Source organism: Ambystoma mexicanum, chromosome 4p (genome assembly GCF_040938575.1).
Source record: "Ambystoma mexicanum isolate Mex_15411 chromosome 4p, UKY_AmexF1_1, whole genome shotgun sequence".
NCBI lineage: Eukaryota > Metazoa > Chordata > Amphibia > Caudata > Ambystomatidae > Ambystoma > Ambystoma mexicanum.
Window position 1 is genome coordinate 87815295 of NC_090927.1, and position 21094 is coordinate 87836388.

Consider the following 21094-nt stretch of genomic DNA (forward strand, 5'->3'; position numbering starts at 1 on the left):
CTGCAGCTATTGAGTTGTGCCACAGGGTTGGTGGCGTGTGTTATTTTCAGTGTAATGTTTATTAATCCCACAATTTAAATACATCTATAAATAGATACATTCCACACACCGGCCTGGTTCCTGGCTCGTTGGTGGTACAGGGGTAGGGCCCTGGGTGGCATCATACATGTAGGAAATTGACCCAAATAAGAATCCGTTCAGCGGCTTGTTGAGCGACACCTTGGCTGGGGAGTGAAGGAACTCTGTGTTGAGGGTGGTCATCCAATAAATCATTACAACCTTGTTTACATACACAAACAGCGGCTCACAGCTCCCCTCTTCTCATTCCTCCTGAGTTCTTCTTGCAGCCAGGATCCTGTAATGGGATTCCAGAGGTAAGGTTTCTGGGCACGCATGAGTTGCCTTTACCCGGAACAACTCTTTTTTAAAAATATTCTTTCCCCTAGAAGGACCGCTCAATAAATGAAACATGTCATCATCCATTTCCTATAGCTCTTTAAGGATACCAGAGGCATTTTCTGTCAATCTTGAAGACAATAATATTCTAATGAACATTTTAGTATAAAACAATACATGTGCCCTAGAAGTCAGTAGTTCCCCCTACTTCTACAGTGCACAATTTATGTCACTTGTGAGGAGAGGTTTCTATTCTTTTTTAAACACAGAGGCAAACTTTTCTCTTAAACTCTTTTATTGTCCTAGCAGCAAAAAGATTATTTAGAATGATATTACCATATAAAAGTTGAAATTGTAACCAGACAAAACACCCTCAAATAATAAGAGTCACGACTTTCTGACATAGACATGACGCTCCTCAATACATCCTGAAGCTGAACTCCTCCTCTTATGGCGACGCTCACAGAACCTTGGCTTGTTCAAATTGAGGAAGCAACCATCTTGAGAATGAGGCAGCAAATGCCAGCTTATTGGCCTGTGAATGATAAAGAGAACGTGTGTTAAGGGAGCATTGGGAGGGATAATACTCACCTCTGTGTGTTCAAAAGAATTGAAACATCCACTACAATGAATGTGAGGTAGATAATGAATCGCATAGAAGACATTGAGGCTTCTTCTTATGCAGGTTTGAAGTTGCTGTAAAGTATCCAATACTTTGAAAGCTGTATGAGGGATTGCCTGGTTCACACGATCAAGCAGCCGCCTTTATGGCACCCTTCAGCCTGCAACCGCAAAGATGCTTTCTTTCAGTAATTGCAGAACATAGAAATAGCTACACCTGCTTCTTCAATAATGCGTCTGACCCATCTAACTATCATAGTGAAAGGAACAGAGCTATGGAGTGCCTTCAAAGTCATTAAAGTGGAGAGTCTAAAATAGGACTGAACTTGCTGGATTTGCATTTCATAGGATTTGAGACAGGAAACAACACACAGCTTTTTTTATTTAATTAAGTGGTTTGGTTCAGACAAAAAAGTATAAATCTTTCACTTCATTCAAAAATCAAACAACAATAAAAAGAAAAAGGAAAGAAACGATGAAATCAACATTTCTCATACAAAAAGTAAAATTTGTCTTTTTAAATAAAATTTCATAGAAAAATCACGTCACAAGAGGGGGTTAAATGCTCAATGTCCGCCATCATAAGTTCTAAATTGTTTGTCAATATCAGGCCAAGGAAACCAGTTAGAGCCAATATCGGGGTCTGCTCCTCGCCAACCATCAAGCTGGACCATAGAAGTTTATTGCCATTTTCCATTCCCAAGGGAATTCCCCTTTCTTTCAGCTACTAGATGCTTAATAGTTTCTTTGGTAGCCAAGTTCTTACAAGATCTACAGCTCTGACTGCTCGTGCCCAGCCCCTACTCACTCGTCCTTTCCAAACGCTGGATTTTATTAAGCCTAAAACATAGATAATTTGTCCTACATTTAGGACAAGGGAATATATGAACATACTTGGGGAGCTCCTCTCTTTAAGTGAGAAATCTACTGTATTCAACATATGTATTGTATGTCCCCACCTGTTCTGAGGAGATCCCCCAATCTTATGTATTTAGCGTGTTCTTTACAGTGGCCGTGTTGTAGGAAAGCTCTTCTTTTGATGACCCTATCAAGGTAAGTTTTTCACTCATTTGTTCCTTGAATTTTGGAAGGAAGGCCCCAGATGCTCTGGTCTGCTCCACCCCCAAACTTTGATAGAGAAATAGCTGGCAGATTTAATAATTTTGCATATTGTGCCATTTTCCTCCATTTGGCTCTAGTCCCCAATTAGATCAGCCCGAACTCTTGCCTTATCATAGCATTCGGGATGGAAGTGGACAGCCCCAGTGTTTTCATAAACAACATTCCCTGGATGGTGTTAAGGAACTCCCCCAACTCAAAAAGACAAAGATCCAAACCATAAAGTAAGGTGACTTCCACAGTGGAAAAGTAGTATTGGAGGAGAGGGTTAAGGGAGAAGTGGCACAGTTGCGTATATACCCTCTTCATTTTTGCCTGCAGAGGCAGGCTCTTACTCCTAATCAGGAGTTTCCAGCTCTCCTTGGAATATGTGTTAAAAGATTCCACTTTTTCAAGGGCGTAGCCACCAACCCTCCATGTCATGATTTTAGGGCTTGTCTTGTTCGTGAAAAGAATGACCTTTGACTTCTGGCCATTAACTCTGAGGTTATTCTCAACTGCATAGTTGAAAAACAGTGTCAATTTCCTCTGGAGCCCCACCGGTGTCAGGTCAAACAAGGCCACATCGTCAGCAAAGACAATGCAGTCTAATGACACTGAGCCCAGCTTCGCAGAATTAGCAGTGCCACCATCTCAGACACAATATAAGTCAACAAGGTAGAGGTTGAAAAGGGTGGAGGTCACCACGCACCCCTGCCGCAGACCTACATGCATAGCTATGGAGACCGTCATGGCTCCCTCCCCCATCAACCTCACTCTGAGAGTTGTGTCTGTGTGCAGCAAGGCCAGCAGCTGCACCAAAGTTAAAGTGAGATTCATACCCAGCAATTTCTTCCAAAGCCTTGCTCTGCATACTGTGTCAAAGGCACTGGACAAATCTATAGATGCCATATAGACAGTCCCTCCCTTGTTTTCTTTTACTGCTGCTAAGAGATTTGACATGACAAAGGCGTTCAAGGAAGTTCCCATTCCAGTACGGAACCCAATCTGAAACTGTGAGTACAGACCATTCAATGTTATAAGTCCTTTGAGCTCCTTTAACAGAAGAGTTCCAAAGATCTTGCTGGAAGAATCCAGCAAGGTTATTGGTCTAAAATGTTTAGGTTCTTCTCTATCTCCCTGTTTGTGTTTAGGGATAATTACGAATTCTCTCCATGTGTCCGGGACTATACAGGTTTTACTCACATAATTAAACAGATCTCTCAAAGGGCCAGCCCAGATTTCTGGATTAGATTTAATTAATGCTGACGGTATGTTGTCTGGACCCGGAGCTCTTATTGGTTCGGCCCTATCGATTGCTCATAAGATGTCTTCAGTCTGCCACTGAGGAACCCCTTCTATCAGGTCCATCATACTTGGGTTGAATACATTCTCCTTGTCAGGAGGCCTAGCGTATTTCTTGGTAAAATACCCTACCCATTCCTGGGCAGTGATATTACACTCCAGGGAATTATGCACACCATTCGTAACACCCGCCCAGAATTTTCCAGAAGTTGGCAGTGTCCTTCTGGATATGGGTCTTGATCAATCAACCTTTCCCAGCCAATTTTTCTTAATGTTGTTTTATACGGGCCCAATATTCTTTTCTTGTTAACCTAAAGGTGGAAATATCAGGAATTGTTTTAAGTAGAGTTCTAATGGCTACCCTCTTTGCCTGATTCGCCATTTTTACTTTTACATCGAAGGGATGATTATGTTGTTTCCCTGCGGTGATTTAACCCCTCTTAGTAAGAGACTTTAAATAATTCAATAAGGTGAAGGTACAGTTATTAACTGTTAAACTCTGTCCTCCAAGCTCCATTTTTGATGTCTCCTTCGCCCACAAAGCACTAAAGGTCCTGTAGGCTCTGGCGTTCCACTTTACCGTCCACTTCCCTCTTTGTTGGGAGGTCCGCTGTTGGGTCTCTGAGGAACTTGTCACCAACTGGCATGCCCTCGCCCCTAGCACCCAATTCCCCAGAGTCCAAGTCAGTTAACGTTGAATCAATTCTCCTTAAGAGTGCATTGCTATGCACCATAAGAAGGGCAGTATTGTCATTGCCAATTAAGCATGCATATCTCTGGGTCTATCTACCCAATGGTGGACTATTTATCGGACCTTTTGATGCAGAAGCGTGTTCTGTTAGTTGTAAATTCCAAGTTAACATCAAGATGCTTCTAAGAGAACTGATGTTATCCTTTTTTGCATGCATGGCAGGCAGCATTTAATTGTAATTGTAAACACTGCCTACAAATCGAGCATGGTAGGCAGCGTTTATCAATTTTCACCGTGCAGTGCAAATGTGCAGGTCAAAAGGTGGTGTACACACGTTTACGCCACCTTTGCATTGCACATTTGGATTCTGCCGTACAAATGACGTAAAGGTGGTGGTGGGGTAAGATAAAATAAGAGTACAATATTTTTAGGGAGTAAAAAAGTAATTCCCATTCACAATGGGGGTATTTTTCTATGCAAGTAAAAATATATTGTAAGTCTAAAATTATATTTTTCAGTTGTTTGCACCTTGTAATTCATGCAAATTACTAAAAATGAATTTTATGTTAAGGTTATTTTTTAGATTAGGCAGTAATATTATTACAGCTCTTCCCTGTGGCACTGCTTTGCTTGCAGCGCTGATCCAAGCATGTCCATGGAGCCTTGGGGATGGATGCATGGTATCCAGCGATATTACCAAAGTAGTTTTATTGAAAAATGTTTTACCGAAGAACTATTAGTGAATCATTTTTTGGGAATTAAAAAAAAAAAGATTGCGGTGGCATACAGGGTTAACCAGATGCATGGGCAGGCTCCAGAATGTCAAATGTTTTCTCTATTTTGTTTAGAATTTTTGTTCTCCATTTTATTTTTTGTTAGGCGCGCACCAAGGAGTGCACCAACAAGTGCTGTTTGGCTGACACCCAGTGCTCGTGTTTGCCGGTATAATTCTGAACAACTAGTCTACCGCTCACCAGAGACTGGAAAGAGAGTTATATGGACGGAAATCAGTTTTCTTTATTTCTTAGAGTCACGTCGCTTTTTGGAAAATTTTTGAAGTGAGCTTCATTAACTATCGTTGGCCATGCCCGCCAAAATCCTACAAAAGCTACAGGTTGCGCGCACCAAGGAGTACAGCTACCCGCGGCCCAAAACTGCGAAGACCCTGTGAAACCAGCCCTACTGTGACAAGTCCAAACAGACCGAGAAGAATCAAAACCTGCGACTACACACTCAACCCGAGAAGATGGAGTAATGAGGCTCAAGCCTCGGTATCCAAAAATCACTGCAGATGGATGATGAAGACGAGCGCACCAAGGAGTGCACCAACAAGTGCTGTTTAGCTGTTTGGCGGTGTTTGGCGTATGTGTTTCGATTTGTCTTAATTATATTAGATATGGCGCAGAGTTTCTGAACAGAACCTGGATGAAGAACGTATAGTGTCTGAATGCTGAGTGGTGATGGTGGCGGCTCGGTAGAGAGACGCTCGATAAATGCATTAAGCAAAGCTCCATGAATGAGCTGCGCTTAAACTTTATATACGCTATAGAAACTGGTTATCAGGGACCACTTTTGTTTCTATGCTGGATTTGATCATTTTCTTGATAATATCAAATAATTGACACAGTAAGGGCACAATTTATGTGACATTTGTTATATGCTATGAGAGCATTTAGGTGCATTTGAGTGCCTGAGTGGGTCATCATTTATATGTTGGTTTATTCAAAACTAGAAATTTCGGGTGATGTCTGAAATTTGTTAATAATATCAGCTTAGAAGTGCTGTCAAAACTGCCTGCAGGCTTAATCGTGGCAGAGTTGGAGAGAAAAGAAGAAAAACCATTAAAAAAAATATAATCTGCCCCAAAATAAAGATGAAAGGGGCTGAGCTGGGAGTTATTGAGGTGGTGTGGAAGAAAAGAGGTGACCCTATTATGGGCGCAAAGAAATTACCATATTTCTAAAACTGGTCAATAATCTTACCCCCTCCAAAAACCATGCTCCAGGGTACAACCTCTAATGTCCACCAAATAGTAGGGTACAATGAAAGTGCTGACCCTCAGCCAGGCCCTGGGAATCCACACCTTATCCAAGTCCTGTACCTAAGTGGAGCATATCCCCAGTCCTGTCCTTTCCGAAATCTGTTGGGAGGCCCTGCAGAGTTGGACGATGACACCCCATCCCCATCTGACAGCACCCGATTCTCCTAGACCTGACCCAAATAAATTAGATGGAAAAGGAAAAGGATTCATCTGCAATTTCCCATGCTAGCCGGCATGTAGATGACGCTCTACCATTCCTTCAATGACTTCTGGAACCCAAGGTGAACTTTACGGGATCGCTGAAACAGTGTGTCAAGTTTATGGCTACCTGATCTCTGACAGCTCAATGCAAAAAGGAAATCTTCAGCGCCAGTGTACCACGGAGCAAGATTCTCCTGCTCGGGATACAATGTTAACCATTCCCCGCATGCTCAGTGAAACGGAACACCCCCAAAACTTATCTGGGGTATCCACAGACAGTAAGATAAATGCTGGGATTGCTGCAGAGTGTATAGAGCCCTAACAGCATCTGGGAGGGTAAGGCGGTAGGAAGTAAAATTCAAGAAGGCAGGTAGATCAACTGTAGACTGGGCCCAATCACCGGAACCTAAATCCAACACAGGTGAGCAAAGAGTCCAGCCAATCATGGCCCTCACCAAATGATCAGCATCATGTGTAGACCGTCAGTGTCAGAGTTGGCCAAGTGGTTGAAGGTGCGCACTATAAAAATCCCAAGTTCAAGTCAAGCAATGGGGAAGAAGCAGAGGCTGGAGAGACAGAGGAGAGTGAGGGGGTGGAAGCACTGGAGAACACGAAGAGGTGATGACGGCTAAGAGCGCCAAGGAGGAGGTGATAACATCAAGTGGTGAGTGTAAACAACAGGTGCTGATGGGAGCTGCAAGACTCCGCAGGAGGTGATAACATCAAGTGGTGAGTGTAAACAACAGGAGCTGATGGGAGCTACAAAACTCCAGAGGAGGTGATAGCATCAAGTGGTGTGTGTAAACAACAGGAGGTGGTGGGAGCTGTAAGACTCCGCAGGAGGTGATAACATCAAGTGGTGAGTCTAAACAACAGGAGCTGATGGGAGCTACAAAACTCCAGAGGAGGTGATAGCATCAAGTGGTGTGTGTAAACAACAGGAGCTGGTGGGAGCTGTAAGGCCCACGAGGGGTAATAACATCAAGTGGTGAGTGTAAACAACAGGAGCTGATGGGAGCTGCAAGACTCCGCAGGAGGTGATAACATCAAGTGGTGAGTGTAAACAACAGGTGCTGATGGGAGCTGCAAGACTCCGCAGGAGGTGATAACATCAAGTGGTGAGTGTAAACAACAGGTGCTGATGAGAGCTGCAAGACTCCGCAGGAGGTGATAACATCAAGTGGTGAGTGTAAACAACAGGAGCTGATGGGAGCTACAAAACTCCAGAGGAGGTGATAGCATCAAGTGGTGTGTGTAAACAACAGGAGGTGGTGGGAGCTGTAAGACTCCGGAGGAGGTGAAAAAATCAAGTGGTGAGTCTAAACAACAGGAGCTGGTGGGAGCTGTAAGGCCCACAAGGGGGTAATAACATCAAGTGGTGAGTGTAAACTACAGGAGCTGGTGGGAGATGTAAGACCCTGGAGGAGTTGATAACATCAGAGGGTGAGATTGAAGAGAATTGTTTGGTGGAAGCCAAGTAGGTGCAGCAGGAGACAACAGCTTCTGAGGGTAAGAATTTGCAGGATGAGATGCTAACTTGAGAGGGAGTAATAACAGAGGGAGAAAGAGAGAAAGGGAGGTGGTAAGTATTAAGGTAGGAGACGAGGTGGTAACATCAGGGGGGATGCTGGAGGGAAGAGGAGGCAACTTTAGGCCTAGAGCCTGAAAGTCAGGAGAAGGTACTAAGAGGAGGAAGGGAAATTTATCAAGAAAGAGGAGGCAGGACCATCAAAGGCTGTTAGGGATAAAGAGAAGGTAACATTAGTGGGCGAAACATACAGTGAGAAATTTGAGAAATCACCATGCAGAGGTGGTGAAACAGTAGTATAGGTGGCTCTGAGGAGATAGGAGTAATATCATTAGGAGGGAATGTCGCAGATGTCCTCAAGAACACACCAACTCTCAAATAAACTTCAGGGGGTTTTATTCATTTTGTAGTCACAGGGTTCTCTTAGGGACATCTCTTTCTCTCTCGCTCTCTCTCTCATCCAGCGACAGGCATTCTCTCCCTAACTCAGGTGTCCCTCAACTCCGGGATGGTTGCCAGAGATTGTTGTCCCATTATATCTAAGATATGGTTTGTCTAACGTAGATGGTCTAATGGCAGAACGCCTTATCTACCCAAGTCTCCCTCAGGGAACAATCTAGCTGGACCATATGCTAAATTCCCCATGATAACTCAGGCTGTGGATTTGGGGTGACTTTCTGGCACTGATGCCCCACCTTGTAATACCCTTACATACCCTACTATTCCTCTCCCTAGAAACCTGCTATCACTATCCCTTGCCTCCTCCTACTCTCCTCCCTCATTTTCCACCCACCGTCTTTTCTCTCTCTCCCAGACACTTCCTCTTCTGTCCCTCTGATGTCCCTGCCTCAACTGCCTACCTGCACACTCCAATCTCACTCCTTACTACTCTCTCCTCTCCTCGTACTATTACAACTCTTCGCTCTACACAAATACAATGCCATTTTCACTACTACTCCCTCCTCACTAATACTTCTCCCATCTCTAAACTACTCCTATGCCATCCTCACTACTACTCCTGCTGCACTACTACTCCCTCCTCACTACTACTAGTCCGTCCTCACTACTTCTACTCCGTCCTCAATACTACTTCTCTGTCCTCGTGACTATTACTCCAACCACCACACCCCAACTACTCCACCCCCACCTCCCTCAATCACTCTCCTTTCTCTTCCCCAAACACCCTTCTTTTAGTCTCTACTCTCCCACTTATCTCCTCACTCACACACCAGTCATGCCCACTCAAACTCCAGTACCACTCTTTCCCACCAACAAATATCTCACCTTGCACATGCTTCTAGCAAATCCTCACCATGCTTCACTACTCCGTCCTTCCTCTGCTTCTGGTCTCTTGGCCCTCACACTTTTCCTGTGACCTTTATCTGAACACTCCACAACTTCATGTTTCCGATTCCTCCCTCTTATACACTCTCCATCGCCTTTATTGATAGCTCAGGGGCAACATGCTCACCTTGGAAGCAAGATGGCGCAGAGCAACACAGGTTCCATCCCCGGGTCGCGCTTAGAAACCATATTATTACTAGACCAGCCTCTACTGGTTCCCTAGGCCAACCACTGACTGCTCTGTACATGAGTCCACGTCCCCTCCTGTGTGAGGCTCTCCCGGCTGGGAAAAGCCACTTCACTGAGAATGCGTGTTCCAGCTGCCCTATAGTTGAGCAAAATGTTCTAGTGCAGGGGAATCATGCTGGGTGCTCTGCACCCAATCTCATGCAGGCATTGTTTTGGTGCTACCTGCTCCTCTGCCTGGGATGATTCAGCTGCCTCTAGCCACACTGCTTTTCTGGCTGAATTGGGTTTGTAGCTTCTGGCTATTGTGGTGTTTTGCCTGACTCTTGTCACGTGAGTGAGGGGGAGCACACCTCCCGAGACTAGAGGAAGGGGAGGAGATAGTAGAAATAAAGAAGGGGCGCACCGGAAATGGCGCAGAGCCGATCAAACACCACTTGTGACTGGCGGTTTGTTGCTGATTGCCCCTAAGACCCTTACCACCTGGTCGGAGAGACGGAGGCTGGGAAGCTCATCATAGATATGTTCAGGCTGATCGTCTGTTACCTTTGGCTCTTGTTTGTTCGTGTTTCCTCTATGTGTCTATCTGATGCATCAAGGCTGATGACCTTGTAGTTTCTAGGAGGGAAACCGACTGGCTATAATGAGCCTGGGCAAGCATGGGGTGATAGACAGTGGTACAACCAGGCTCAGGCGGTAGCGGGTAATTGGGGCCATCCCAAATCCCACACCCCACCTTTGGGGAAGGGCTGGCTCTGGCGGCATAGGTGGTATGGGGTAACTCGGGCCCTCCCAAATCCCACACCCCACCTTTGGGGAAGGGCTGGCTCTGGCATTGGCGGTGACCCACCCCAGTCTGATAGGGGTCCCTACCCCCACCTGACAGGACAGATACATGGTCCTTTCACAGGGAGTAAACATCCAGACAGCAACATCAGGCAACTGGATAGATAGGGCCCACGGGGCCGCAGACGGCTTCCAGTAGTCGGGTGAGTGTAGAGAAATGGGGAAATGGAGACCAAGGGAAAGGCTAGACCAACACTAGGAACACATCCCTACCTCACCCTGCTGCCCCATCTACTAATTTGCCTGCTCAAAAGGAAATACACTGAGTCTGAGCTGAGAAGCACGACTCAGAGAAAGCCCACATGTATATCAGATCAAGAGGCAAAGGGTTTGCATCACCCTAAAGCTGGCAACAAAATGGGGGGATGAGGTAACACTGCTTGAATCCTGTGGGAGGGCCTAGTTACCCATATCCGTCAGAAGAGACATGGGTCCCTCAGGATGAAAGGTGTATTATTAAGGTTAAAACCAGCCAGACACCTAGTTTTGTTTGAGAAGATCGTATTGTATTTGAGTTGGACAACTTTGTGCCAGAATCCATAATAAAATACAGTGAGCACTGACCCCTGGGTCTGGCATTCTTCCCGATTTCAAGGGGAAGTCTGTGACAGGCGTATCCTACAGCAATTCCACCACTACGAGGAGAGTAATGGACAGATTATAGTGTCTACGCCTTGGAGCCATGTCACCACATAGCTGTGTCACCACATTTCTGTGCACCACAGGGAGCCATCAAAGGGGATGTACAACTCTTTAAAAATGGAAGAGAACTTGTGGAAAAAGCTTGTACTGCTTTTACAGAAACAACTACACATTTCTCTACAATTGAATTCCACTGAGGGGCCTTAGAAGCACACAGGTTGGATCCCCAGGTCGGCACTTAGAAACCTCTGCCTGGTAAATAATCAATTACAATTATGAGGACTAAGGACTTTATTGAGTTCGAAGTTAAAGCAACAGTAACTGAGCTTGTAGACCTTTCTGGCTGTTCACAGCTGGAGATCAACTTAAAGGCCCGGAGCAAAGCTATTATCGCCACAGCATAATATCCTGGGTACTGAGGGCTTTGGATTTTATAGGAGGAAAAGGGTATTGAGAGATGGCAAAGCTCTCACGTAAAACATCTCAAATCAAAGATGGCCGCCATGAAAATGTTTAAAGGAATTCCTGGAGGGTGCCTGTATTCGAAAAGTGGTGAAGTTAAAGGGCGTGTAGGGCAGTATGGAAGATTATTTTTAATTTGTGTGGGAGGAGTATGGATGTGGTGTGTGCATGGCAGAATGGAAGCCGCAGACGATGAGGGAGCGACATGCAGTGAGTGGAATGACACAAACGTAGCTATGTCATTGGCCGAAGCGACCCGCGGTGCTATATGCACACACAAAAACGACTTCATAATAAACGGAAAAGTATCCTTTATAAGTGCTCCACAGCTGAAATTGTTATTCGATATTTTATATTGAATTGAAAACCAAATTGGAAAAAAAAGAAAGGAAACAAAATGGGCAAAGGAAACGTAACAGCTAAATCACATTGGTTTGTTGATTCTATGGCACGACAAGGAGGCTCATATTATGCTTTCAATCTTTACTACTGACAAAATAGCAGCAAAGAAAAAACTTTGTTTAAACAGTAACTTTTTTTTTTTAAAATTGAAAAAATGCATTAACCATAGCACATTGTGCAGGAACCCAGTCCAAGATGGAGGCTCAGAACCAGCCCCTCAACCAATGAGGATGAACCCACCCCCATAAATGTCCTTTATCTAACAGCAACTCCTCTTTCTTTGCTGCTGACGCATGAGATAAGTCCTTTTGTTTCACACTCGTCCTTTCTTCGGTGAAGGGGTTTAGTGATACATTGTTTCTATGTTTAATTATATCTTGTGATAATTTAACATTACGTTCGCTCGTTTGAACGTTGAAGTCTTTAATTGTTATTCTGCCGCTCGGCGTTCTCTCCGCCTCTGTCACGCCCTGAGGCCCCTTTCTCCTGCCTTCCCGCCCTCTGCCTTTCCTTTCCTGTGTCTATTTTTGCTTCGCCTGCTCGGCGAGGGACTTTTAGTATAATAGCGCTGCTTGTGCTCTCACGCCTTTGTTCTTCGCGTCTGCTCGACGCGTGTGCCCATTTATAAAATTACTTTACCTCGGCCAGTGGCGGAGCGGCCTAAGTGTGTGACGTAGTAACGCCTCATGCCAAAGAGGCCTTTTATCTTGATTTAACGCTCGCCTGCTCGGCGTTACAAAGGAGGAACTTCCTCAGGCAATATTAATATAGCAAACTCTGTGTTGTCCCGCCTTGGCCCTGGGGCGTTTCTTGCCTAGTTTCTTTATTTATTTATGTGTTTTTATTACATATACATACATTTCCACATACTTTTAGTGGAGTTTTGTTAGGCCTGCTAGGCCTTTATTTGGTCTGTGTTCACTTTGTGCGCGTGTTTTCCCATTGCTTTTTATTTTCAAGTGTGATTAATATGCAGTCGGTTGATGCCAGTACCCAGGTTAGGGCGGCTTCTAAGAAAAGTGACAGGCCCAGTGAGGATTTAGGAATGAGGGTGTTGGGGGAGGCTTCCCTGGTCCCACCCCCGTCGGTCTCCAGGGCCATAAAGGATTCCATGGATTTGGCGCTGTTGAATATAAATTCAACCTTAGCCTCAGCTTTTGATAGGCTAATTAATAGAATTGCTGACTTCCATCCTAGTCCTAAAGTCCCACCCAGAAAGTGCACAAATAAAACAAAGCATTTGCAAGGGCAACTCAGCCCAGTTCAGAGTGCTCCCTCTTCTCCCGATTCCCTGGTTAGAGCATTAAAACGTAAATTTTGTGAGGACGTTACTCAGTCTTCAGTCCCAATTAGGTTGACCTCTACGCCTTTGTCATCCCCTGAGTCTTCTGAAGATTCAGACTCCCCGCCCAAGAGCAGAAAAAGAAAGGTTTCATCTGTGGGGGTGTCCCAGGCTCCTAAGGAGCAATTTGTAGACGACAGTGGGGCTCTGTTTTTTGATCCCTCCCTCATTCAGCACCCTAGATCAGCTGAATGGCGCTCTTCGGAGGCAGTCTCCTCTTTCCTCCACCATTGGGTTAGGAAGGCTCTTCCTAGTGAGGACAGGAATAAACTTTGTTCAAAATGTCCACGTCCGGTTATTCCTGACAAGGTGGCAATGACTCCCGTTATTGATCAATCCATGGTGGCTTGCTTTTTTGTCCCAGAGGGGTAAAGACCCAAAGAAGGGAGTTGATGGTGTGCTTAAGAGGTGTAAAGCTAGACTTTTGGATATGTTGGGGCCCTTAACCCAAATATTTGAACTGGCAGAGGAAGCAGCCATGAATGAATCGCAAGTGGATGTAGAAGCGCTCAGGGGCTGGGTGCAGCGATTTGTTTGCCTTCTCGGCAACGCTAATTCCAGTATTGCTAAGGAAAGGCACAAGGCGCTTCTTAGACGCATAGATCCCAAATTGCAGGATATGGCGGATGCAGAGGCCGGTCCCAAAGCTCAAGGAAATCTTTTTGGGGATAAATTCATCAAGGAGCTTTCTGCTTATGTCCATACCTTTATGGCATTGGACAAGGCACAGACAAACATCAGAAAGGTTTTTGCACCTCGAATTTTTGATAAGGCCGGACGAGGAAGAGCCTGCACTTCTGGCCGCTCCTATTTCAGGGGCTCTACCCGACCACAACAATACGCCTCTAGAGGGGCCCATCATTCTTCCTCTGCTCGAGGAGCACAGACAACCTTCTACCCCCAGAGAGGAACTCAATGTAGAGGTTGGAATGGCAGAGATGCAGGTAGAGCGAGATCTGCTCCATGCATTGTCTCATCTCGTAAATCTTTCTTTCCACAAAGGTTTGGGGGGCAGGTTGGTACGATTTCTTCATCATTGGGAGAGGCTCACTTCAGATCCTTGGGTGTTACAGACTATGCAGGGATTTCAGATAGATTCCTACTCCCCTCCATTTCAAGTGTCGCTTCTCAATTCCTCAGCACAATTTTTCTGGTTCTGAAACCAGAAGAGGGGTTTCGTCCCGTGATAAATCTCAGAGCCCTCAACTCATTTGTAGTTTACCATCATTTCAAACTGGAGGGCATTCATCTTCTGAGGGATACACTGCTTCCAGGGGATTGGATGGTCAAGTTAGATCTCAAAGATGCTTATCTGGTAGTCCCTGTTTTCCCCCTCATCAGGAGATTCTTCAGTTCCTTTGGAAGGGGCGTCTTTGGCAGTTTGCTTCTCTCCCGTTTGGCCTATCATCAGCCCCATGGTGTTTCACCAAATTGATGAAGCCAGTTATGGCGTTCCTCAGGTCAAACGGGATCAGGAGTATAATTTACCTTGACAACATTCTTCTCCCAGCCCAGGATCTCCGGGTTCTACAAGTTCAATTGGATCTGACAATCCCCCTTTTACAGGATCTAAGATTTGTTCTAAATACCAAAAAGTCCATATTTTGCCCTACTCAATGTATCCAATTTCTGGGCTTCAATATTGATTCAAAGCAGTGCATCCTTCTTCTCCCAGACTCCAGGCTCTTGAGAATTCGGAAAGAAATTCACCTCATCCTGAGGCGGGGAATTGTGCACATCCGGCAGTTAGCGAGGGTAGTGGGAATGTTGTCCTCCTCCATTCAGGCTATATTTCCGGCGCCCCTTAATTACAGGACTCTTCAACGTCTCAAGGGAAGACATCTGTGCAAGAGTCTGTCTTGTGCTCAGAAGGTGAGACTGGACCCGGAGGCCCGATTGGAGCTTCTTTGGTGACTCAAACATATGAACGTCTGGAATGGCAGAGCGATCCTTGGGCCCACTCCGGATGTAGTTCTTGAGTCAGATGCCAGCAGAGCAGGTTGGGGGCCAGGATAGGTCAGATTTCCACGGGAGGGAAATGGTCAGAACAAGAGAGGCTTCTTCACATAAATTGCCTGGAATTCTCACAGGTTCCTTCGCGGTCAAGAGCCTTCTCAAAGACCAGGAGAATTGTTGTGTCCTCCTCGGATGGACAATATTTCAGCGGTTCGTTAAATCAATCACCTGGTGGGGACCCGCTCGAAGGCCCTAGCGGACTTGGCAAGAAAATTCTGGCATTTTTGCCTGGACAGAAACATTCTGCTTCAAGCAGAGTATCTTCCGGGGATAAGCAATTCAGTGGCAGACTGGTACTCCCGTTACCTTCAGGACAGCAGCGATTGCATGCTGGACAAGAATATATTCGCATTGATTCAGTCTCTTTGGGGTCCCATTCACATAGACCTTTTTTTTAGTCTCAACTGCCAGGTCCCTCGGTTTTACAGCTGGAGACCGGACCCCCAAGCTTTAGTGACCAATGCGTTCCTCCAGGACTGGTCAGATCCTCTCCCATATGCTTTTCCTCCTTTTTCCATGATAGCCAGGACTCTGGTACAGCTGCGCAGACAGTGCGCTACTTTGATAATAGTGACCCCGTTCTGTCCTTCTCAGGTTTGGTTTCCCGCTTTTCTAGAGTTGGCCGTGGACTTTCCTCGCCTCCTTCCTCTTCTTCTCCAGAACCTGACGGACCCGACGGGTCTTCCTCACAGCCTGGTTCTTCAGGGACATCTTTCCCTTATGGTCTGGAAGAATTCAGCACTTCCTGGTGCTTCCGAGGTCTTTCGCAGGACTCTTTAGAATCATCAAGGATTCCTGGGCAGCATCCACCAAGACAGGGTATTCCTCAGCATGGGGCCGCTGGGTTAGCTGGTGTTTGGCTGGACACTTCAATCCCAGTTTTGCTCCTCCAGCAGACATAGTAAACTTTTTAGTGGAATTGTTTAAAGAAGGCAAAGCCTATCAAACAATTAATGGGTTTAGATCAGCTATATCGGCTGGCCATGTTCTGGTTAAGGGGGAGACAGTTGGTAAACATTTCCTGGTCAGGAAAGATCTGAAGTCAATTAGGGTCAAGTTCCCTCCTAAAGCCAGATATTCTGTTCTCTGAGATGTTAATAAGGTTTTGAGTTTATTTATAGCGTGGCCTCATAATCAGGAATTGTCCCTTCAACAACTTTTTTCAAAGTTATCAATGTTGTTATGTCTTGTCTCCATTAAACGATTTTCTGATATTAAGGCTCTTGATTTGGACAAAAAGATCTTCTCTCCTCAGGGAGTGACCTTCTTTGTGACTAAGAGAACTAAATCTATGATTTCCTCTGTTTCTTATCCGGTGTTTCCTGAGAATAGTAAATTATGTGTGGTTGAATGTTTGAAAGCTAGAACTGTGGGTTTTCGTCCCCCAGGTACCTCTCAGCTGCTTATTTCATACCGTAAGTCTTATAAGTCAGTGTCCTCAGTTACTCTGGCTTGGTGGGTTAAATGGGTGATGGAAGAAGCTGGTATTGACATTTCTTCCTTTGGAGCTCACTCAGTTAGCAGTGCCATGGCGTCTAAGGCGGCTCTCCTTGGGGGAGGGTTGGAGCAGATCCTAAAAGCAGCTGATTGGTCCAGGGAGTCTACGTTTAAGACGTTTTATCATAAACGGATTGATCATGTGGTTTGTCATGCAAGGGCTTTAAACGTACATAATATGAGCCTCCTTGTCGTGCCATAGACTACCTAATCCTCCGCACTATCGTGAGTGGGGGTTTAGATTCTATTAAAGACAAGGAGGCGAGTATTATCCCGTCCTCCCGCCCAGTGTTAACATTTGTCTCCTTTTTCAGCTTCGGATTAATCTCCTAGGAGTGCTGGATCAGTGGTCGATCTTCGGAGTCTACGCCCTGAGGAGTTGGCTGGACTGTTCTTTATTTGGACTATGGACCTTTTATGTTTTGCTGTTTAAAGCGTCATTTGCAGTTTCAGAAGAGGAGTTGCTGTTAGAGTAAAGGACATTTACGGGGGTGGGTTCATCCTCATTGGTTGAGGGGCTGGTTCTGAGCCTCCATCTTGGACTGGGTTCCTGCACTATGTGCTTCTCCAGCATTGGATCTTTCATGGATTCACATGCCTAGAATATTCCCCGTCGTCAGACTGGGACTCCTCGGTACACATATATAGCCTTTTCCTATAGGAAAACTTCCGACACTTTTGTGTCCTATCCTCGTCCTTTTAGGACCCGCCTACGCATGCTCCGCAGGCCGTCCCAGTAAAAGAGGCTCGCCCCCGCGGTTCCCCTTCAGATTTCAACCATCTCCAAAGTAGTGGGATCTCCTCGTGTTGTCTTACTATTTTGTACTAGGTTGCCTCATTGGATTTCGAGTACGATATGTCCTCTGTATCAGGAAAAGCGCTGTTCCGTCCATGCGCGACGTGCGGCTTGAAAAAGGTTTACGAGGGGGACGGACATATGGATTGTATATATTGCCTCCACCCTCACCATTCGGCGGATGCCTGCGACATATGCAAGGGTTTGTCTAAAAAAACCCTCAAAGACCGGAACCGACACCTGGTGGCATGGCTCAATGAGGGTGCGGGGGCATACCCCCCTCGGAGGTAGGCTCCACACAGTCGGTGAAAACATCACGCCGCGCGGCCTCGTCGGAACCACCGGCGAAGAAATCTAGACCGTCGGAAAAAGAGTCGTCTGGCACTCACTCCACTACAGACTCCTCGTCAAAGAAATCATCCTCATCAAAGAAGCATGAGAAGGAAAGGAAATCCTCCTCTGGCGATCATCACAGATCGACCACGAGTCGAGAGTCGAGTAAAAGCGGGCACAGTGTGGAGAAGGCGGGACCGCCAAAACCACCTGCGAAGCCTGCGTCGTCGACGGCGATCCAGTCACCGGCCGCCTTCCCGCCACTAGCGCAAGGGGCATCCTCCGTCCCGTCGACAATGGCGTCGAAGAGAGCCTCGTCGACGGGGGTCCTACAGGAGGCCTGGAGGCCTGAAGTCTTCGACCCTACCCCCCAGAGGCTTTGCTACAAGAGCAAGCTATGTTGCTGTCCTCGGAGGACGAGAGCGAGAGAGTGGCTGGCCCAGCAGACCTAGGGCTACGAGCGGCTGCCAAGTCGTCGACGAGGGCATCCGTTACACCGGTATCTGCCCCTCTCCTCAATCCTCAATCGATTTTGTCGTTGGATATTCTGTCCTCGCTTCAGTTCTTGCTACGGTCGTTGGACCAGCGACTTTCCCAGGCCAGCCACAGTCACCCGTCGACGAGCTGGGCCCGTCCCGTCAACCGCCGCACCCACGCACGCCAATCTCAACACTGGCGCAGGAGGAAGGTGAGCTGCCAGATTCAGAGTCGGACAGGGGAGCCATGTCAGAGGTCTCTTTATCCCCCTCCAGGGATCCTACCTGGGAGTCAGAGGCGGAGTTGGAAAACCCCAGAAGCCCAGCTCACCCGTCCCCTCCGGACGACATTGCGTCATTCCATTCGATGATGGAGAAGGCATGCAAAGAATTTGGTCTGTCCCAGGAAGAACAGAAAAAGGACTGTTTTTCGTTCGACCACATGGGCAAGAGAAGGAGGTCGGTGTTCTCAATACCTATACTTGACCATGTATGGAAAGAGGGGTTGCAGACAATGAGACACCCATTCTCAGAAGCAGCAGTGAAAGGACGCCTAGAAAAAAAGTTTAAGGTTCCAGAGTCTACACCCAAGTGTCTATCCTCTCAACCAACACCAGACTCGGTGGTGTCGGCAGCGGCAGCGAGGAAGGCAAAGGCACAGCACAAGTGCACGACTCCACCCGAGAATGAAGCGAGACGCCAAGATGCCTTTGGCAAGAAAGTGCTCTCCGTGGGAGCGACCACAGTAAAGCCAGCAAACTCTCTGGCAATTGTAGCCAGATACGATAGGGAGATGTGGCACAGGCTGGCTCCGCTGCTTGACCATCTTCCGGAACAACAGAAGAAGGCGGTGATGCTACTGGTCCGAGAGGGAGAGGAAGCCTCAAATCACGTAATAAACATCGCGGTGGATCTTGCTGAGTCTGGCTTCAAGCAAGTCAATAATGGGGTCGTATTACGTTGACAGTCATGGCTGAAGTGTACCTACTTCAGACCAGAAGTACAATACAAGGTCTTAGATATGCCCTTTGAGGGAGACCTTCTTTTCGGTGAGAAGGTGGACGAGGCCCTAAAAGGAATGAAAGAAGATTCGGACACGGCACGTTCTTCGGGTGCCCTCCAGAGTGGCAGAAGCTACAAGTCTTTTCGCCCCTTTAGAGGGGCTTCAGGTAATTCAAGATTCTCTTCTGGAGACAGATCCTTTGCCAGATCGGCTTACCCCTCCCAGGGATACCGACGTGCCTCACAATCGGCTAACCGTCGACGAAACTTACAGTCTTCCAGAAAACGACCATCATACCCATCGTCGGCGAGAGACAAGCAAACTAAAGATCAGCAGTGACGTTCCACAACCCGTTCTGGGGGGAAGAGTTTCAGCGTATGTCGACGAATGGGAAAGGATAACGACGGACCAATGGGTGTTAGACACTATAAGACACGGACACTCTCTTCAATTCAAACACAGCCCTCAGCAAATTCCACCTGCGTTCACCGCTCAGTCCCATATGAAGGCACTGCAACAAGAGGTTACACTCATGTTAGTGAAGGGAGTGATAGAATTAGTTCCAACATCACAGAGAGGCCAAGGAGTCTACTCAAGATACTTTGTCGTAAAAAAGCCGAACGGCAAATGCCGTCCCATTCTGGACTTACGCAAGCTCAACAAGTCCTTAAAGAGCCTGAAATTCAAGATGCTCACTCTGCAGGAAGTGATCCGCGCAGTTCAAAAGAGAGATTTCCTGGCGTCCCTGGATTTACAGGACGCGTATTTCCATATTCCAATGTGTCGGAAGCACAGGAAATTCCTACGTTTTGTAATAGGGCGAACCCATTACCAATTCACGGTTCTTCCTTTCGGGCTCAAAACCTCCCCCAGAACGTTCACAAAATGCCTGGCTCCAGTGGCGGCCTGGCTAAGGAAGCAAAGCCACCATGTATACCCATACCTCGACGACTGGCTGGTAAGGGGATCCTCCCCAGCATCGACCAACACAAGTCTGCAAGCCACCATGCAGCTTCTACAACGGCTAGGATTCGCCATAAACTTCGAGAAATCCTCTCTGCGGCCATCGAGAACGCTGGTATTCTTGGGGGCACAGTTCCAGACTCAGCTAGGGCTGGTGAAACCTTCTCTCGACAGGACCTCGAGACTCATTCAACAGGCGGCCCGGCTACGGCGAAACACCAGGATCTCAATGAGAAAGTATGTTTCGGTCCTAGGGGCCATGGCATCCTGCATCCATCTGGTGAGAAACTGTCGACTTTTCATGAGGCCAGTCCAAGAATTCCTCGCAGACCGATGGACACAGGCTCAGGGATCGTGGTCGGACAGGATAACCGTCGACGACGACAAGCTACTTCGGACCCTTCAGTGGTGGCAGAGCTCCCACAATCTGAACAAAGGTGTGCCCCTACAGGAGCCGGAGTTCCAGAGCACCATAGTTATGGACGCGTCCCTGACCGGATGGGGAGCGCACATGGGTGCTCTCCAAACGCAAGGTCGCTGGTCTCCAACGGAGTCACTCCTACACATAAACGTACTGGAACTCAGAGCGGTACGATGGGCCTTGAAGGCGTTCCTACCACACATCAAGAGGTCGCGGGTGCGGATACTGACCGACAATACAACAGCCATGTTTTATCTGAGGAAACAAGGAGGGACACGATCAAGGACTCTCTCCATAGAAGCCCAGAAAACATGGCATTGGGCATCGAAGCACGATATCTCCCTCGTGGCTCATCACCTTCCAGGAGTGAGGAACTGCCAAGCCGACTCCCTCAGCAGAAACATGGCCCAGATACACGAGTGGGAAATGGACACGGGTCACTTGAAGAAAGTGTTCGAGAAATGGGGCCACCCCCCTCTGGACG

General features: G+C 46.9%; 1 protein-coding gene across 1 annotated transcript in view; it reads right to left on the minus strand.

Moving 5' to 3' along the window:
* Positions 1-673: 673 nt before the first annotated feature.
* The window catches only part of LOC138452544 (balbiani ring protein 3-like), a 359195-nt gene continuing 338774 nt past the window's right edge, over positions 674-21094 (minus strand). Inside the window, exon 12 of the mRNA XM_069604989.1 lies at positions 674-931. The gene's annotated coding sequence lies outside the window, so the exon portion shown is untranslated. The remainder of the gene's footprint in view (positions 932-21094) is intronic.